This window comes from Desmodus rotundus, chromosome 1 (assembly GCF_022682495.2).
Source record: "Desmodus rotundus isolate HL8 chromosome 1, HLdesRot8A.1, whole genome shotgun sequence".
In the NCBI taxonomy this organism is placed as follows: Eukaryota; Metazoa; Chordata; class Mammalia; order Chiroptera; family Phyllostomidae; genus Desmodus; species Desmodus rotundus.
This window is the reverse complement of record NC_071387.1, coordinates 42,519,077-42,527,230: the sequence shown is the minus strand read 5'-3', so window position 1 is coordinate 42,527,230 and position 8,154 is coordinate 42,519,077. Positions and strand designations below refer to the sequence as shown.

The 8,154-nt window shown below is 38.5% G+C and overlaps 1 non-coding gene across 1 annotated transcript; it reads left to right on the top strand.

Annotated features, from left to right (window-relative positions):
* Positions 1-562: 562 nt before the first annotated feature.
* Positions 563-695, top strand: LOC128779818 (small nucleolar RNA SNORA76). The gene has a single exon (XR_008425893.1). It is a non-coding gene; the product is annotated as a small nucleolar RNA SNORA76 (small nucleolar RNA).
* The last annotated feature ends 7,459 nt before the right edge of the window (positions 696-8,154 follow it).

Genomic DNA, 8,154 nt, shown 5'->3' with positions numbered 1-8,154 from the left:
TTTTAAAATGTTGTCCATTGACAGAAATAAGCACCCTCATTAATTTTTAAAACCTCCTTCAACACCATATAAAGATTCCACTTGTTCCCATGCTGGAATAGTATTTAGTAACATCAAGGTAAAAGACTCAGATTCTTTAAGTGATAAAGTCCATTTCAAAAAATAGTCATGCAAAGGGCCACAATAATTATACAGTTCAAGTAGGAATTTTTTGTCCCCTCTAAGCACAGCCCTGACACTTAAAGGAGTAAAAACGCCATTTCTTTCTTTAACACTTTCAGAAATTCTTTTAAACAGTGAAGTACTTCAAGTCCTAGAAGATAACATAAGCAGGAAAATTTCAGATATCCCAAGCAGCAATATTTTCACTGACATGTCCCCTAGAGCAAGGGATATAAAGGAAAGAAACAAATGGGACCTCATCAAAATAAAAAGCTTCTGCACAGCTAAAAAAAAAAAATTAGTAAAATGAAAAGGGAACCAAATGTAAGGGAAAATGTATTTGCCAATCATACCTCAGATAAGATTTTGATCTCCAAAATATATAAAGAACTCACATGATGCGCTGCCTTTGAGCCCCCGCTGCGCCTGCGCGTGGTGCCGGGGGTCAGGCTGCAGCGCCAGAGCACAAGCTTGCGCATAACTGGGGCCGACTGCTCCGCGGCTGGCGGCCTTTTTAACCGCGAGCGACAAGGCAGCACCACGCTGCTGGGGGTGGGTTTTCCGGGGGTTGTAACGGCCCAGTCCTTAAAGCTAAGGTTGAAATGCTGTAGGGAGACGTGGGAAATCCTGTAGGCTGTTAGCCGCGGGAGTGGATGGTGGGACTGTGGTCTTAAGCACTTTAAGGGCATGGTGGTGACAGGAACTTAATCTGGCTAAGGTGTAGCTCGGACCTTTCTACAAAATACCAGTTAGGGCCAAGTGCTTATTTGGATACCGTGTCAAGTGTGGGGCTAAAGTGTTCGGCAAATAAATGTGTCCCAGTTTACAACAACAACAACAACAACAAAAAAAAAAAAAAAAAAAAAAAAAAAGAACTCACATGAATCCACATGAAGAAGGCTAAAAATCCAATTAAAAAATGGGCAAAGGACCTGAACAGACACTTCTCTAAGGAGGACAGACAGAGGGCCCAGAGATGTAAGAAAGGATGCTCAATATCACTATACCTCAGAGAGATGCAAATTAAAACCACAATGAGATACTACTTCACACCAGTCAGAATGGCTATCATAAACAAATCAACAAACAACAAGTGCTGGCGAAGTTGTGGAGAAAAAATAACCCTAGCTGGTGGGAGTGCAGACTGGTGCAGCCACTGTGGGAAACAGTTTGGAATTTCCTCAGAAAACTAAAAATGGAACTGCCTTTTTAACCAGCAATTCTACTGCTTGGATTATACCCTAAAAATCCTGAAACACCAATTCAAAAGAACCTACTCCAATGTTCATACATTGTACATACACTCCAATGTTCATAGCAGCACAATTTACAATAGCCAAGTGCCAGAAACAGCCTAAGTGTCCATCAGTAAATGAGTGGATCAAAAAACTGTGGTACATTTACACAATGAAATACAACACAGCAGAAAGAAAGAAGGAACTCCAACCCTTTGCAACAGCTTGGATGGAACTGGAGAGCATTATGCTAAGTGAAATAAGCCAGAATTAGGTTGGTATCTGAAAGACAGATACCATATGATCGTACTTATAAGTGGAAACTAATCAACACAACAAACAAGCAAGCAAAATAGAACCAGAGACATGGAAATGAAGAACAAACTGACAGTAACCAGAGGGGTAGGGGGAGGGAAGTAACGTGGGAAAAAAGGGAAAGTGTCATAAATTAACATGTCTGAAGGACCCATGGACAAGGACAACTGTGGGGAGAGAACTGATTGTGGGAGAGGAGGGGTGAGCAGGGCAGGGGAGAGCAATGGGGGAAAAATGGAGACAACTGTAATTGAACAGCAATAAAAAAAACCTTAAAAAATAATAAAAGCAAAAAAAAGGACTTCAATAACACTGTTCTTATTTCAATTTGCATAATACTGGTGTTCAAAAGATAGTAAAAACTTTAACCACAAAATAAATAGGCTTATCTTAATAAACTATTTTAAAAATCAATAAGAATTTTTGAGGTCCTTTCTTCATAATTGAAGTATTATTTCAATGCATCAAATAAACTGAAGAGTCTCTCAAATGCTTTGTTAAAGAGATCCACAGTTTGGGTGGGCCCTAATCCAATATGACTGTTGTCCTTATTAGAAGAGAAAAGGCAAAGACAGACAATCAAGAATGCCACATGACAGCAGAGGCAGCTATTGAAATTATACGGCCACAAATCAAGAACATCAATGATTATCAGCAAATGCCACAAACTAGGGTGAGACATTCAGTGGATTCTCCTTCTGAGCCCCAAGAATGAACCGATCTTGCTGACACCTTGATTTTTGGATTTTTAGACTCCAGAACTCTGAGAAAATAAATTTCCATTGTTTTAAGTCATCTAGTTTGTGGTAATTTGTTATTGCAGTCCTAGAAAGAGTATATTGGAGGTAAATACCACTTTGGCAGATCTGAAAATGTCTTTATTTTACTCCTACTCTTGACGCTTTGCTGTTGGTCCTGTCTTGATTTTATTGGAAAGTATCAACAGAACACAACCAAGTCCTGATACCATGTGACCAACAGTGATTTCAAGATGCATCCTGATTTTAAGGATTTTTACATGTTAGAAAAACTGGGTCTTATAATAATTCAAGTAGGGTTTATTGGCTGGGTATAGAATTTTAGGTTGAAATTATTTCTGCATCAAATTTTGAAGGCATTGATCCATTAAGTTCTACTGCTGAGAGACTTGTTTTCCCATTAGAAATTTGGAGAATAGCCTCTGACATTTTAATCTGGAGACATGTGTCTTTGGCTATTTTTTTAATATAATATACATATTTTTTTCATTTCTATTCTCTCTCCCTGGTATTCTCATTAGGCAGGTATTTGTTTTCCTGGATTGAACTACGACAACTATCTCTTTGTTTCTGATTTTCCAACTTCTCATGCTTTATTATATTTTTCCAGAGATTTCCTTGGTTTTAATCATAATAATTCTCAGAATTTTTAGTTTTAATCATTTTGATTTCCAAAAGTTCCTTCATGTTTGCAAACCTTTCCTGTATTGTGAGAAAAATTCGAAGTGCTGACCTTAGTGAGAAAAGGAAACAAGGTCAAAGAAATTGTCCCACAGAGCAGAAGTAAACTTTTCTTCCTATAGCACAGCCGTGGTTGGTTGCCTTGCTTTCTTTGTGTTTCCTTATGCTATTCACATTGTTCGCCATTTTGCTGCCTTAAGATATTTGCAGTAAAAAGAAGGGATCAAAAAAGAAAAAAAAAGGCATCCCAATGTATCTAAATTGGTACAGATTTGTCTATAAATAACATAGAAAGGCCTCCTGTCTTCTCTCTGCATTATAGGCATTCTGGTTCCAAAAAATAAAATAAAATATATTTTAACACTTGACCTATCTTTGCTACTAACTGTACCTTTTAAAAAGTATTGAGCTAAGACTACATTTATTCTGCGAGAGCTTTTGGAAGAGATAAGCATATGATGAGAGAATTAGAAGTTAATGTGAGAGAGATGATGGAGTGGTAGGAGTTCTTCAAGGGACAGAATGTCTCACTTCTAGTTCGTGGTGTTTGCTAACAATCTTTGATGTTCTTGGTTTGTGGCAGCATAATTTCAGCCTCTGCTTCTGTTGTCATATGGCATTCTTCCTGTGTGTTTATCTATGTCTCTTCTCTTTTTATAAGGACACTGGTTATACTAGATTAGGGTCCACCCTAATGACCTCATCCTAACTCGCTACATCTGCAAAGACCCTATTTCCAAATCGTGTTCACAGGTATTGGAGGTTAGAACTTGAACATATCTTTTTGGGAAGCACAACTCATCCCACAACAATTTCTGAAGACTTTATGGAACATATGCTCCAGCAAAACATATATGAATGAACCCAAAACAAAGAAGACAAAAGGTCCAGCAAATCAGGGATCCCTGGTGATGCAAAGTCCCAGGACGTAAACTAAAAGATGTGTGCAGATGACAGCTGGGTAGGAGAACTGAGAAGCAACCAATCCAATTCAGAGAATGGAGAGAAAAGAAGGAAGGACTTCATGGGGAAGTAATGGATACTTATAAACCATTTGAATGTATTTAAGCATCTGGGGGAAAACTTCTTTTGAGAGATATAAAATTTACCAGGGGAAAAATTAAGGACACAAAAATATGTAAGTTTTAAAAAGTAGCTGTTAAGGAAAAAATAAAATGTTACATACAAAGGGGGAATAATCATTTAAACACTATTGGCTCTGCAATGAACGGTATTACATATCGTAATAATGTAAGCACTGAAAGTTGACTTAAGCAGTTTTTTGGAAGAACAGAGAGTGGAAAGTGAGTGATATTTAAAAAGGTAAAATTCTCAGCTATCTTAACAGGAATCAATAGGTGATGTCAAGATGGTAATAAATCAAGAAATATCATTATCAGCATAATCTTAAGAGGAACATAGATCAATACAAAACAAAATAGCTAAGAGTTAAAATGTTTGCCTCTAGGGAATGCAATGGGGTAGTATGTGTGACTGGTGTAAGAGATTACTATTTGGGGTTATAGTATATTTTTACTACTCTTTGATTTTATTAATATTTATTTTTAATGTTTTCAAAGCATTTTAAAGGAAAGAATTAGTAAGAGGAAAATATGTGAGCTCTGTGTGAAATCTAACACAGCTGCCTCAGATAATTATTTCTTCCTTAATTGAACCCCAATAAGATTTTGTATGTTGCACCATTATAGCCCGTTTCACATTTCACAGCCATTTACAGCCATTTTATTACCCTGTGCCCCCCTCGGCTAGCTGGCTCCTTCTCCCTATCTCCTGTAGCCCACCACTATTTTTTTAGCTAGTCCAGTCACAACAGGAGCAATTCATTAGCAGTTCTGCCTCCTCTACTTCTGACTGTGAAATCCTGAATTTTCTTATTCACTTGTGTCTCTCTCAGTAACTAGTTGAAAATGCAGAACATAGTAGGTGCTCAATGAATATTTACTGAATAAATATATAAGATGAAATATTGAATGAATAAATGAATCTGTTTCTGAGAATCTCCATAGCCAACAAATGCATTTTTCCATCCATTAAATATTAATATAGAAGACAGTAAAGTTTCCCACAAGAACTATTATCTGTTCTTTAGGAAAAGTTTTAGCTGTCTTATTACAACATAAAGGGACAATACTGTTTCATATAAGTTGCTTAGAAATTTCACATACCCATCAGTGTCAAAAAGATGAGATGCCCGAGAGGTGCATGTTCCCAAAATCATTATACCTGAAAATCAGCCGTAAGCAGTATACCAGCATTGCTACATGTACCTATACTTATTATAATGCCCCCTTTAGATGGAGAGGCCACCTTACCAGAGAAGCATCTCCTCAACAACCTCCTTAAAATTGTCACTCCCTCATCATCACTACCAGAACTCCCTGTCACCTTTTTCCATTCCATTTCCCTGAAGTACTCACCTAAAATTAGAGAAATCATTTGAGCTTCGCTGCCCAGAGCTTTTATTGGAGCACCAAGGTCAACAAGAACTTTCTGGAATGATGGATATATTCTATATGTTGATGTGGGTAGTGGTATTTTACACTTGTCAAAAACCTTGAGCTGTACACTTAAATTTTGTACATTCTATTGTACATTAACATATTGTAGATTATACTTCAAAAAAATTTAAGCGTTAAAAAATAAAATGTGTGGAATTTTCTGTATATTATGCTTCAATAAGACTTTTTTAAATATACCCTATAAATCTCCAACTGTGAACAATTATTATGGACTAAATGTTTGCATTCCCTTAGAATTCATATGTTGAAATCCTAACCCCCTGTGGCTCTACTTGGAGATAAGGCCACTAAGGAAATATTTCAGGTTAAACGAGGTCATAAGGTGGGGTTCTGATCTGATAGTATTAATGTGCTCATCAAAAGAGACACAAGAGAGCTCTCTCTCTCCACACAAAGAACAGATCATGTGAGCAGTTAGATGACAGCTGCCTGCAGGCCAAGAGAAGAAGCCTCAGAATGAAACCTACGTTGCCAGGCCTTGTCTTGGACTTCCCAGCCTCCAGAACCATGAGAAATAAATCTCTGTTGTGTAAGCCCGTCAGTCTGTAGTGTACTGGTATGGCAGCCTAAGCAGACTACCGCATCCTGAAATCCATCACCGTATTGGAGCTGAGGCCATGCTTCCCGCCAGCTACTCCACCCAAACGTGACAGGGATGCAAAGGCAGGCCTGTTCCTGGGAGAGAGCCAGGACTCTTCTGCTGGGTCACTTTGGGTTAAACTCCCCATCAGCCTTACCAAAACTTTCTTAGACCTGCACTACAGTCTAAGATTTTTCCTTCCCTCTCCTCCACAGCAGTTAAGACCTGCATTGCATTCTGAAAGCATGACCAGCCTCCTCCAGCTCCTTCCTCTTTACCCCTCACAGATTTTTTTCCCAATAAATCTTTTGCACGTATAATACCATCACGGTATCTGCTTCTCAGGTCACCCAAACTAAGTCCTTAGAAAAAGGGAAAGAGAGCAAGTCAACAAGTTATGCAGTAGAAATATCAGCTGCCCGTTATAAAAAATAGAATATTACAGAAACTTAAATATCAACCACTTACATGGCAAACTTGCCGGTTTATTCACTTAAAGTGATGTTGACTCTGTGATCCAAGGGAATTGAGCCTTTTTTATTTTTATTTTTCTAAATATTTTATTTTTTAAAGAAAAAGGAAGGAAGGAAGAAAGAGAGGGAGAGAAACATCAATGTGTACATTGATCAGTTGCCTCTTGCATGCCCCCAAATGGGAACCTGGCCTGCAACCCAGGCATGAGCTTTGGCTGGGAACTGAACCTGTGACCTTTGGGTTCACAGGCCGGCACTCAATCCACAGTGCCACACCAGCCAAGGTGGAAATTGAGCTTTTTTAAATCACTGTTTGTTTGAAACTTTATTGAAAACTACTACCCAGTCTCAAAATATTTCAGTTCTAGTTTTTTACCACAACTCTACCCAAATCTTAAGCCAAAACAAATTGATGGTCTTAGTCGTTGTCTGTTATCAAGGACATGCTAATAAGGTTGTTGAAAAAAGCTTCACATCACGGAGATTGTGAAGCAGGACACTCTGCTATCAAGGACCTTGAGAGGCTGGCTGTATCTGGATAGCTCTGGAAACATCTCCCCTTATTTAATTACTTTAAGTAATTCAGCCCATCAGGCTACTTCGGGCAGAACAGAGTGTATAACAGCAGCACTTAATCTCATCCTGCCTTGCCAATGACGCCTTACTGCAGCTTTGGTCTGAAGGATGGGACGTTCTGTCATTACCCATTTACAGCGGTGACTCTGATCATAGCAGTGTGGCTTCAGTTTAGTCAACTAATCACAAATTCTCTTCTTCGAAAAACAGTGGACATTCTGCCTAACAGGTCAGGTCATTTGCAACACTCTGTGCCTCCTAAGCACTGGGATAGAAAATATAAAATGCACTGGATTCCCTCCTTAACTAGACAGCCAGAGCTGTAGTTCACTTTTGGGTTGTTGTTTTCATAAAAACAAAAGAAAAAGACTCAAGAAATCCATAGAGATTTCTCTACGGATTTTTGTTTCTCTAGAGAAAAAGGAAATCCTATTTTAGTTCAGGCCGATTCTCTAAAATAGATGTTTATTTTCTGACTATGTCACAAGAGAGTCATATTATATTCCTTTAGTCCATTCATTCTCTCACTGGAATTCACTCATTTTCTTTTATCCTCAAACTTCCAACACCTCCTCCCTATCTCCACTCACAGCTGAAGACATTGCTTCCTACTCTCCTGAGAAAATTCAAGCAATCAGAGAACTTCTACATACTCCAATCGTCACAGATTCATACCTCCCCCAGCATCGTACACACACACACACGCTGCCTTCTCGTCGCTATGTGGACTGGCTGCGCTCATACTGAACGCCTAGTTCCCCTGTTCTCACCTTCTTCAAGGCTCTCACACTTCTTCGTTCTCTCCTACATCATAAAATTCGTCCTTGAAATGCC